We start from the raw sequence: 13,111 nt of genomic DNA on the forward strand, positions 1-13,111 counted from the left end.
CCGTCCTACCCCCCGGGTAACAAAGATAAAACAGCGCCCCAACCATTTTTACGTTCAAATATGCTATTGGTATTGATTTTCATTACATGGACATGCAGTGCAACGTGTCTTATATCTAAAGAAGATATAAAGAATAACTTAGATGTGAAGTCTTGAAGAGTCAAGGCGCCCCAATCTGTTTCTCCTTCCTTGGAATCGTTTATCAACAGATTAAATTTCCATTTCTCACTTTGCGATCCGTCGCCTACCTATGTATATCTACATAGATTTAGAATCTGAACATGGGTGTTCCGAGCGTTCAGTCATTATTCTTTGACACTCACATCTTGTATATCCATCCTGAAACAAGGCAAGGGTGTGAATGCAGATCAGCCCATCGGCATTCTTTCGAACGCCCTATGCGGGACGTTTTTATGAGGATGTTCTTAGGCGATTGTTCGAGGCGGCTTCTGGCATCATTTGGGGTCTTAGGATGTCATCATGTGAAAACTTCATGTAAATAAGCTGTTCAGAAAGGTGCCTCTACGGCACCGTTTAAGCCTCTCAAACGCCGCCAGAATCGATGCCGACGACATCAGCATGCAAAAACAAACATTTTGCGTTCAAACTTTGCATACGCTCCGGCAGAATGTATGACTATGCTCATTTGGCTCGAGCCGTTTCACCAAGATTGATGCCATCATTTTGTTGGAAGTTGGCTGCAAATGTTTTCTGTCAAGCGCCGACAAAATTGCGAGGGAATAGGGCTCACTGCGAAAGGAAAGATCACATTGTTTCTGTTTGTTCACCAAATCGAAACCATGCAGATATGTAATTGGGAACTGCAACAGATTTATCTTGTTCCTGTTACATTTGTCAGTTCAATTATTACGCCAATTAAAGCGCGTTTTCCTCTTAAATGTTACGGTCGCCACTCGCCATATGGAGATCAATGGCAATCGATGGAAGAAACATGTGACTAGATGCTGTATTATTTGTGTTTCTTTTTTAATTCTTTCTTTCTTCCTTGATTGGATGGTCTGAAATCACTTTTGTGTTCACATTTCTCATTTCAAATCTCAATCACAAATCACATTTCAAATCGTACCATTTTTGTCATGTAGGGTTGGTTCATATATCAGGGCTCAGGTGAAAACAATTCTCTAAAAATTGCGGCTGTATTCCCGCCTAACTAACTTTAACCCTCGCCGGCACAGGCCATTTCGCGTCCTTCGACGGCACAAGGTGGGGGGGGGGGGGGTACGACCCCCCTCGCGTTTGGCCCCTGATCGAGCTAGAGCTTCGCGGAAAAAAACGAGCGTGCTGCCCGTCACGAGAGGAAGCCGATGATACCCAATTTTAAGGTCCTAGATCATCGGGTGACCTTCCAGATCAGGTCAATGACCCGATAACCGGGAAAATCGGGATCTGTTAGAAAGTCGTAAAGTGTGGCTGCTATGTGGTTTTCCGGGGTGCTGATCACGAATAACGTGTTAGTTTTGATCAGAGATGATGTCTTTAAGCATTTAGACCAGGTCGGGTCAGGTCAGGTCAGGTCAACCGGTAGGGGTTGTGACGGGTATTCGTAACACGTGTCAACCGACTCTGACAGCTTCGTAACATGTTACGAAGGCACCAAAACTACTTCGTAAATGTTCAAATGGCTGCTAAATTCGAATTCAGCTCCAAAAACTAGCCTAGCAACATGTAAAACTCGAAAAAGTGAGCCGAGGTCACCCGAGGTCACCAAAGGTCAATGACCTGACCTGACCTTCAGGTGACCTTGACACCCACCCTTATGTATGGGAGCAACATCAAATCACATGTTTGAACGTTTGAAACCACGAAAAGCTTGCAAACGCGCGGCTAATGCGAGCCGACATACGCCGAATCGCGATTCCGGCCAAACATGGTCTCGGAAAAGAGGTCACAGGTCAAAGGTCATTTAGGTCAGGGTCATGAAATTCTCAGGGTAGGTGTAAAATTGATCGATGCGAGGGTACTGAAAGTTTCGCCTCGATCGGCCGCTTTTTACGCGAGTTATTCGCGAAAAGCCTTAGGGGGGCTGCATCAACCCCCCCCCCCCCCTGTGCCGGCGAGGGTTAAGGTAGAAAGACTCTTTCGACATTCAGGAAATCGCATACGAGAGCCTATTCAAATGCCCTATAATTCTTCCCGCATCAATCGCATGAGGGATATGCGTGCGATTGAGGCGAGCGTGCTTCCATGTATTTGAAAAGGCTCTCGCATGCGATTTCCTGACAGCTGACTGCGGAAAGAGTCTGTTTCAGGCTTTACTCGAATTCCGACTTGAACATTCCCTATATCTCATTGAAAACCTCGACCGCGCGTGACACATGCTTTACACATTGGTGGTGGTGTGTTTCCTGTTGAAGCTTTCTCCTTTGGCTTAGTGCCAAGCTTGTCTCGGCTTCAATCGCCCGAGGGCAAAGGTCACAGGAGGACATGAACTCGCGCTACCCCTCCCCACCAATCCGCGCGCTGGAGTGTCAACTATCTGGGGGGGTTAGAGATCATGTGACACGCGAAATGCAATCTGAACGCATCACGTCAGAGATCATGTGATGCGTTCCGAGACTGGCATTGGGGGCCTGAGGTGGTGTGGGCTGGGGAGTGGGGACACTGGGGGACACCTTGTCACTGTAGTCACTGGACGCAGTCGTTTAGTGAGGACGGACGGTGGGAACTGTGCGCGACCCTCATAGACCTTGACCGTGCAACTGGGTTTCTTTGCTGTATTCCAAACTGATATATGTGATATATGTGATATTAGTGTGTGATATATGTGAAGCGTAATGGAGTTCCAGCTTTCCTTGAGTGAAAAAAAAAACAAGCGGCAGAGCGATGTCAACCCTCGTACAGCCGAAGTCATGGACTCCTTAGTCCTTACTGACCGTGGGTGAGAAAAGGTGATAAAAATGGAGAAGTGAAATATATGGAAATGAAAACGACGGTTATGCTGAATTCATCCGGCTCAACATCAGGTGAGTCCAATGGCATGTCTTCAGTTGTTTTATGCGGCCCATTCTGATAAAAATAAGTAGTTAGGATTTTAAATAACCTTTTCCTCGATAATTAATTGGAAATTCAATAAAAAGTAAATATTATATCTACATATATCAAGATGTTCTGTTCCTCGCTAGAGCACTGCATACTATTTCTGATAAAAATAAGTTCAACTTTGTGTTATGGGGAGTATTCAATGGGTCCACCGTCCAACCGCCAGAGTGAGTTGCAACTTCGATGCCAAATCCCAAGTATTTTGAAATGTTGGTGACTATTTTAAATCAATGAGCCACAGAAGGGTCGTTGTGATCCGAGTATTGTGTCGTAGTGTAGATGTAATCATCTTTCAAGCATGATACTAAACTAGTCTACAAAGTGCAAATGACTGCAAAATTGGTCTTTTATCTACTGACTGCCTAGAACTAGAACTTATACGAAATGGGCGACGAACCGGTTTGTACTTTGAATTTGCATCGCTACCTCAGTCAGTTGTTTACTCGAATTGGACTTTTTAACCTCGAAGTAAATTAAATCTACCATGCTATTTTTTTCCTGTTAGCAAAGCCGAACATCCGTTCGAGAAAACAAAATCGAGGACACTGTTAACCATAATCATTTTTGGATGCAGCAAAACGGATGGAGCGAAAGGTGAGATAGGAGTTTCGTTCCAGCTGTGAATACTCTGATAATTAACACAATTGACAATATTCAATCATTCAATATAAAACCGTTTATCCGAATTATACGTAAGTCCTCTTGGCCATTTCGTCGTTTCATGGCTCTATTCGCCAAAGCCGCATTGATATTATGAATAAATCATCAGCATTAAACACGCAAGTAAATGTTTTTGTTGTATTTTAGCGTTCAACGGGTATAGGTATGTTATGTATCACATATCGACAAGTGCTTAAATAAATTAGAATGGGTGAAGGCGACGCTGTCAAAATGCGTTCCGGAGTAAGTTTTGGACAGTTGCATGAGTAGCAAAATGCACATATGAATTACGCAGACCACCTTACATCGTGCTGACATAGCTACTATTTTTCAGCCGCGGTATCCGCCATATCCGCCGTATCCACCGTGTCCACCGCCGTATCCACCGCCGTATCCGCCGTGTCCACCGCCGTATCCACCGCCGTATCCACCACCGTATCCGCCGTGTCCGTAGCCTCCGCGGTGACCTCCGTAGCCTCCACGGTGACCTCCGTAGCCTCCACGGTGACCTCCGAAGCCTCCACGGTGACCTCCATGGCCATAGCCTCCTCCGGGGGCAGCCAGGGCGGCGGCCACCAGGGCACAGAGCAGCACGATCCGAGAGAAGGTTCTCATGGTGTGTGTTCGCTGTTGGGGCGAGCCGAGGTGTGAATGACTGGCCGCTCGCTGCCCGACACTATATAGTCGGCAGGTGACCGTGGTGACCGGTGACGTTACGGAACGTGCCGTGACACGACACAACTACCGGGGAGCGTGATTTTTGCCGAGATTTGGGGCACGTGTGGGGACTGCCACACCCTCATATTATGTATAGGTTACCTGAGCCACAAATGTCTTTTTTAAGCTTTTATTCTCCACAGAATCCTACTGATGGAAGATTTTCTGGTGGTGTTCTAATTCCTTTTGCAGGTTTCTGCAGTCGGCATACCTTTGGGACACATCTAGCAGAGAGCCATTTTGGTAATGACTGCAATTCTTTTGTTCCAGATAAAGCAGCTTATGTTTGTATTGCTGTTTAGTAGCAATAGCGAGTGTAGGTATTGAGTATGTGTGTGATTTTGAGGAGTGTTTAACGCTGAATAGGCAGGAGACAGATATGCAGTGAACGAGCCTTGCCAGCCTTTGTTCGTCAACCATTTACACTCAACACTTCATTCGGAATTCTATTACATTTTTGTCGCTTAATGATTTGTTTAATAATCGAGGTAAGGGCAGCATGGTGTTTGCCTCGCTCAGGCGCGTCGAATGATACCTATACTTTTTGTTTGGGTCAGGTCAACTTAGGGTGTTGACTCCAGGTCACGGACAGGTCAGCGCCCCCAGGTCACGAAGTTGGTCGGAAGAGGTCATGTCGCATATCATTCGATTCGGCAGGCTTTCCTGAGTACATTGGTGGCTTTCCCGACTCGCTAGCTCAATTTGATATAGGGATTTATTGACGAAAAACTAGTATGACCTTGATGACGTCATAAATGATGTCACGCAAGGTCAAAATTGTAAAAGTGACGCATCTAACCTTGCACGGAGTGCATCAACGATTCTGTGTGCTTGAGATAGTTGGGGATCGTTCCCGTCGCCAGAATAGCAGTTTTCATTTTTCCCCATTGACTTATAATGGTGAGGTCACGAAAATGACCTGACCTCATATGACCTTAAGAAAAAATCCGAGATATACAAGTTGTGAGACTCATAATGGATACTAGATCCTGCAAGTTTCATTTCCCTGTAACATCTCCTCTGGCAGTGAGGGCGTTGCGAAGTTGCGACATCTGAAGACCGTGCAGAGGTTCACTTATGACGTCATAGGTCAGTGACCTGACCTCACCCAAAAATGCGGTTGGTGTCAAAAGATCTGGCTTGAATCAAAGGTCAGGTATGCCAAGTTTCAGCTCTCTATCTCTAGCGTGTTCGCAGCTATCGCGAAACAACCCCCGGGGGGGGGGGGCGGCACCCCCCATCGGCCGGCGAGGGTTAAATTATGTACAAAAATTAGACCCAAGACCGTGGGTGTTTCTCAACTTTATGGTGGACCGTGCCTTTTCAAGTTCACAGTCGATTAATTTTGATGTGATGGCGATTCTTACCGAGATAATGCGGAGCGCGCCAGTGACTCCGTTATTTTCATTCAGTTTCTGATCGCTTCAGTGGGTATTATTATAATACGTTGACCCAATATGGAGCGACTGGCCAACCTATGCTTCTGTTTTCAAAAGTGACAGTCAACTCTGGCATTCACAGTCACAACCTACGTAAAGCTCAGATTAATTTAGACGGTCACGCACCGGTGCCAGCTGAGGTATAGGCAACAACACTTTCGCTAACTCAGCGCCAGACGTTGACCATTAACCACGGCTCCAGTCAGTGTAAAAAGCTGGGAGCAAGTTCAGGGCCGTACTGAAAGAACACACACTGAGCGAATCCAAACTGGGTGCGCCCTGATTCATTATAGAGTGTTGAAGAGCATGTAATGACTTATGTTTTGATCACCCTGTGGCTAGGATGTTTTAGCATGTTTATATATTTGATGGCATTTGCATGAAACGCCAGGTCTTTGTGAATATAGAAGAATAGTATTTAGGAGTTGTCAACTGTATTTACGATGCCCTCATTCCAGTCCTTAGCCTAGAAACCTTCATGCAAACCTAGAAATCGGCTAACTATTTCCTATTTTGATTGCAAGACGTGAAGTTGTTTCTGAATGTAACCGACTGTGAATGAGACAAATTGAGAAGTACGCAACTGGCGTGGCTTTCTCTGCTGTTCGTATTATTGGGGTAGGTTATCTAATAACCAGTATATTGTTAAAATAATGTTCGGGGGCTTTCGCCCGGAGACAAAAGTTGCATTAAAAAGTCTAAATGAAAGATCCAAAGGCAAAAACATGGTGGCAATCGATGAAATACAAGCGTAGTTTCTGGTGTTTTCAGGATCTCTAAACAAAATAAAGATCCACAAAGATCCTATCACTGGATGGTAAGGGGAGAATGATCTGGGTATTCTGGCACAGACCTGAATGTGACGTGCTTTTAAACGGAGCTATGGAAACTATTACAGTAACACAGGATAAAAATTGGGATGTGGAACTTTCATTCCTCTGCCATGCGTTCCGCTTTCGAAGTGGGGCGTTGGACATTGGACACTGACCGAGTATTTTATCACTGAATTAGATTTGTGCGTTTGGGTGTCCTTCAGAGCAGGGTGTGGCGGTCCACCCCCGAACTTCTGGAAAATCCGTGCTCTCCGCGGCTGTCGTGTCGTGTCACGGCACGACCCGTGACGTCATCACGGTCACCTGCCGACTATATAGTGTCGGTCAGCGAGCGGCCAGTCATTCACACCCCGGCTCGCCCCAACAGCGAACACACACCATGAGAACCTTCTTTCTGATCGTGCTGCTCTGTGCCCTGGCGGCCGCCGCCCTGGCTGCCCCCGGTGGAGGCTATGGCTATGGAGGTCACCGTGGAGGCTACGGAGGTCACCGTGGAGGCTACGGACACGGCGGATACGGTGGTGGACACGGCGGATACGGTGGTGGATACGGCGGATACGGCGGTGGATACGGTGGACACGGCGGACACGGGGGCGGATACGGCGGCGGATATGGCGGCGGATACGGCGGCGGATACGGCGGATACGGTGGTGGATACGGCGGCGGATACGGCGGATACGGTGGTGGATATGGTGGATACCACGGCTAGAAAATAGTGCTCGGGGCTCCCATGAAGCGCCTTTCAGTATGTGGACCAATAGTTCACAATACTCTGTGTCCATATTCATTGGTCGTGCATGATCCCTCACGATACCTATCAATTGTAAATAGAATATATAATGTTTCGTCATCGGTGTGTACCTACCTAGAAATCAATCGAATGCTTGGAAGCAAAAGTAATGAATAATTGTCTGATGCTTATAGCCCTGCTTAACAATGATGGGCGCACACCTGCAGTTACTTCGAGTCCAATATATACAAATCAGACTTGTTCTCGGCGATTAAACAGCAAATATCCATTAGTAGTTGAGAAAGGTACTGTTAATTTGCCCTCCTTTTATGTTAGCTGCAAAACTGCGGACTGATGAAACACCTTTTCACTTACGCATGGAACTTCTTCGGTAGGAATGACACTCCAAATTTCGTCTACTTTTCATAAGTGAGTTGACCCGCGCCCCGCTGGGGGGGGGGGAGGGGGCAGAATGTGTCGTGTGTATTCCTCCTCCCGTGTATTTCCTCCCGTGTTTCACCAATATCTTTTAAACGTACATGCTTTAAGCTAGCATACGTCAATCTTGCGTTGCCTTATTCATGAAATGGACGTGATCACTGAAAAATTTCAACGAAATTTGTTGGAAGGTTTTATGAAAAATGTATTTTAGTTACATCATATATATATATCATGCCACGCCTTTTTCGCTTCAAAAACCCGAAAATTGCAAGCGCGTCTAGCATCTTCAGTTTTTAACCACACAAGACGTAACAAAAGGCATGTGTGTGATTTGGCTCTGTCTTTCAAATGGCTTTCTGATTTTCGCGAAAATTTTGGATTTTGACCCAAAAGTCTTTAAAGAACTTTATTTTGGAGGATTTTTTTGCAATCCAAAATTTTGAGCCCGGAAAAAAAAAAACAGAACAAATATCGGAGAACTATTAAGAATCTTCATTGCAATATCCTGACAAATGTAGGAAAGTAGGAATGAAGGCAGAAAAATGTAGGAATTATTGATATTTTATTAACATCACGGCACACAAAATTTAAAAACATGTTTTTATCTTGAAGGAGTAGTATAGACTAGACAGTATAGACCTCGGACAGCAATAGAAATCTGAAATAGCGCCATTCGATTCGTCGTGAAAAAATGCATCAGATGCACCTTTTTTGGTCTTAGCAACCAACTTCAAAATGTGAACTCACTTGACCTGACCTTGGCCCTGAGCTTGACATGAACTTCATCCAAGTATGGTGCATATCACTAGATGTATTTGCCATTGAGTTCTATGCGTGAAATGACCCATAAAACACGTGTCTCACATATCCTATTCGTTATAGTTCGCCTTTGGCGATCTGACCAAGCCCTTACTTTGACCTTTGCGTGAGATTGCATGCAACGCGTCTTGTTTTGGTAGGCTAAGAACGTGTTTTAAGTGGTCAATCTCAGTCTTCACCAACTGCGCCCCGAAGCCAGTTATGTAGAGACGTGCAGTTCTTACAATTAACCTGGCCTTGACCTGACCTGTGACCTACTAAGGCAAAATGATATAGGTACTTTCGATTGTCGTTTTTCCCGTCTTTCTATGTCAGACCATTTGTTCGGAAATTAGACGGGAGAGGAGGAGGCAGTATCCACCCAGACGCGTATGGCTGAATAATGAACAGCCCAGTGTGTGTGTGTAGGGTGGGGATTTAAGTGCCAGCCAAGAAGGGTTAGTTGAGCTTATTTTATGCAGTCCGGCATTTCAAAGAAAATTACGATAAGTTAGCGCGAATGGAAAGAAACTGTTTCATAATTATTTTACTAATGTCACATATAACACAGGTGCACCTTCAGTCCCTCGGCATTCACCATTATTTCATTTGAAGCATCAACACCGTGACGAATGTCCACATTGGATATCTACAAGAGTACACGCAAGTCAACAACCGGCTTGAAGACGGGCTTACGAAGCTCTTCACAACTCTTCAACAGATTTCAGTTACATTTCTGCCAAACGTTCAAAGCACCAAAGCCAGCGTCCGTTGGGAAGGCCGGCACCGCCGGCGCCGGTTCGCGACAGGCTAGCTGGGCGTCTCAGCCAGGGAGCCGGGTCGCGTCGCATTACCGTTTTGACCTCGTCGCCAGTGGACATGGGCGCGGGAGCCGGGGGGGGGGGGGCAGTGGGGGCAGTCTGTCCCCTAAACCTTGGGGCCGTGGGGGCGCTGCCCTCGCAACTTTTCATAGGGCTGGAACCGTCGGGGCAGCTTGTGCTAAGTGACTTTGCGGTTGGATCTCAAAAGAAAACTTAATGGAAGAAAACATATAAGTTAAAAAAAAATCCCCATCTGCACCTGGCTTAACAGCTATGTGGCAGCTTTGAACCTTTATTGCTGGATACCAAAAAGGTAGTTTCTTGACTCAACTGGGAGGAAACATATCACTTTTTTGCAAATGTTTTCGTTTTGTTCTTTTCGTGTAAAAGGCCAAGGGGTGAAAAATAAGTGGCCTTAAACCGGTGAGAAAACTATAGGTTTAGGGATACCCGGGGTTCCGGGAAGGATCAAGTGATACCCCCTCCCCCACCCCAGCCTGAAAGTAGTTCTGGCGCCCTTGCTAGTGGATGCAAGACTACAGTCCCAAGCAGTTGTATCCGCTATATTTATTTGTTGTATTCACAGTACACACAAGACCTTGTGACAAATAGAGAGCATGGGACTCTAGGTAGCCAGGGCCCTCATGCTGTTGAAAGACAATCATAAGCGACGTTGCACTTCGGACTGTTACAGTCCTTTCTAGCCGTGGTATCCGCCGTATCCGTAGCCTCCGCGATGACCTCCGTAGCCTCCGCGGTGACCTCCGTAGCCTCCACGGTGACCTCCGTAGCCTCCACGGTAACCTCCGTAGCCTCCGCGGTGACCTCCGTAGCCTCCGCGGTGACCTCCGTAGCCTCCGCGGTGACCTCCGTAACCTCCGCGGTGACCTCCGTAGCCTCCGCGGTGACCTCCGTAGCCATAGCCTCCACCGGGGGCAGCCAGGGCGGCGGCCACCAGGGCACAGAGCAGCACGATCAGAGAGAGGGTCCTCATGGTGTGTGTTCGCTGTCGGGGCGAGCCGGGGTGTGAATGACTGGCCGCTCGCTGACCGTCACTATATAGTCGGCAGGTGACCGTGGTGACGTCACAGGTCGTGCGGTGACACGACACGACACCCGGGGAGCGTGGACTTGGCCGAAATTCGTGAGATGGGGGGCTGGCGGTGACCGCCGCGCCCTCATTTTACCTAGGACAGTCCCGACAACCGAACACGCAATTATCGCTGGTGAGCAATGTTCGTATGTCTCTTCATTCTCCATTTATAAAACATGTAGAAATATTGATTTTCGATGAAACCTGAATGATACTTTTTTGCTACCAGCCTATTTCTTTTGCGAGATTCCTTTTTAGGACAGCGAGCAAAAAAACTATTGAAAATTTGTATAGTAAGAAGTTTTCAGACAGAGCTGTCGATAGCGCTGTATTTGCCTAATGACGTATACTTGAGGTTAATAAATTATGGATGCCAATAGAAAGATTTTCAATAGTCATATTGCCTCATTGTGTTTGCTCTAGTTATTTTATGGTATTTGTGGGAGAGGTTTGATAAGTTGCCATTAGCCGTGCATAGATACCTGGGCAAGTATATAAACGAGTATTTCAACATCAGCCACAATCCGTTTATTGCGCGCCTGATTTTAGTTCGTGTACGAGTACTTGAGGTAAATGTCATCCGAAATCGCTGTGAACTGGCCGCGATATATTGTCTATGTTTCGTTTATGTTATGGTTTAGCATATTTATTTCAATGGAAAGGTGTTACAATTAACTATGGTGAGCAACTATATGATCACTGAAGAAGAGTAAATCTATTAGGGCCCTGTAAGCGCCTGATGACTGACTTTTTACGTGCACATCAACTGTATTTTGAGGGTGTTGGCCAACTTTGGCATGGTTGGGGGGGGGGGGTCCAAAGCCAACTACCTCGACAACTAGTAGAGTAAAAAAGACGCAGAGAAAAATATCGTTTGCTCTTGACAACCGTTTTGAAAGTATACAGATCATTTTTCGCTGAGGCCAATACTGAGTACAATGTACCCACATATATCATCAGAGATCAAATATTCCCGAGTTCACCACTTTTGGATAAATCGGAACATATGTAACTTATGAATCATAATGTTTCTTCATATTTGATCTAAGCCAACGATGCATCAAAAGTATGAGATTAACTAATTAGCATTGCCAGGATTGCATTTTAAGAGACAAGAGTACTTAAACCGCGCCCCAGTGGCGCTCTCAGCCAGCTTCGCCCTAGTGGGGGAGGGGGAGGGGGCATCTATGGGGGGCATATGTTACCACCCTCCTCTAACTCAAAAACTAAGAGGGCTAGAAAGACGCGGTAAAAAGCAGTCGATAGCTCTCGATGCATACGTTTGAAAGTATGTTAGTCATTTTTCATCTTAGAGCAATATTGGGGTCACCAGAGGTCACCAAAGGTCAAAATTTGCCAAATGTAATTTCATTTTTCAGAACACATGCAGTTATCTCAGGAACTATGATAGCTAGAAAAACGCATGGAAAAGAAATCGATAGCTTTTGACCTTTTCTTTTGATAATGTCATCATCAAAATTAACCTCAGGTCAACGGTTAAGGCTCCATAGGTCAAACATTGTGAAAGTAGCTGTTTTTTATAAAACTTTTTTCACGAATAACCTTTGAACCAGCAAAGATGAAGAGTTCGCGATGGCACTATCGTGTTTCTCTCATTCAGCCGCTTCAAAACATATATTTTTTTACCTGGAAAGGTCAAGGTCACGTGGTGACCCAAATAGGTACTTTTGCATATTTTTCGATGTGTTTCGACAAGACAAACACAATGAAGCCATCCCCAGCGTTCTATCTTTTTCCAATCGGGAGTTATTGGCAAATATCTTTTTGTAGCGTCAAATGACCTAGGATGACCTTTGTAGAGGCTATCAGCAAAAAAGACACCTGGTCGTCACAGATGGTCCATGTCATTGTGATTCTGAAATATTTGGACTGTTCCTATGCGTACACACGGATCTAGAGGCATTTTCATTTTTCTCCAATGACTTATAATGGAAAGGTCACGCCACTTTCCTGACCTTAGGTCACGGATATAAAAAACGAGGTATACAAATTATACTTTATAGGTGCCCATAACATCATGCAATCCACTAAGTTTGAAACGTCTCTGACAAGCACTGCAGGCTGGACATTATTGCAAACTTTTTTAGACTTGGTCAGTTAACTTGACCTGGTGACTTGACCTGACATGACCTGGGGTCAAAAATTTCACACATTGTCCAACATTGATGAACAGAAAGATACTCCAAGCGGCGCGGCGCGTAGCGCCCGGTTTTTTATTCACACGCAAGAAACGCGACAGGGTGGTAACATATGCCCCCCCCCCCCCCACTGGGGCGAAGGTTAACTTGAACTGGTGAGTGGTGACCCGACCTAAGGCGACCTGGGGTCAACATTTTAGCACGGAAGTGATATGAATGTATTTTAAGCAATGCCAACTTTCGTTGATCTACGTGCCACGATGTTTCCCACAAACACAGAAGGAAAACTAGAAAATGTGGCCCGAAAATCCCCAAATCAACCAACCTGAGCGAAGCATACTCGTAGTTATAGGTTAAGCA

At 45.8% G+C, this 13,111-nt stretch overlaps 1 long non-coding RNA gene across 1 annotated transcript; it reads right to left on the minus strand.

The window, feature by feature from the left end:
- Nucleotides 1-3,844: 3,844 nt before the first annotated feature.
- LOC122390634 lies at nucleotides 3,845-10,559 on the minus strand. The gene is made up of 2 exons (XR_006258190.1): nucleotides 10,241-10,559; nucleotides 3,845-4,250 (listed from the first exon to the last, which is right to left on the minus strand). It is a non-coding gene; the product is annotated as an uncharacterized LOC122390634 (long non-coding RNA).
- Nucleotides 10,560-13,111: the final 2,552 nt, after the last annotated feature.

This window comes from Amphibalanus amphitrite, unplaced genomic scaffold (genome assembly GCF_019059575.1).
Source record: "Amphibalanus amphitrite isolate SeventyFive unplaced genomic scaffold, NRLGWU_Aamphi_draft 000403F_arrow, whole genome shotgun sequence".
Lineage (NCBI taxonomy): Eukaryota > Metazoa > Arthropoda > Thecostraca > Balanomorpha > Balanidae > Amphibalanus > Amphibalanus amphitrite.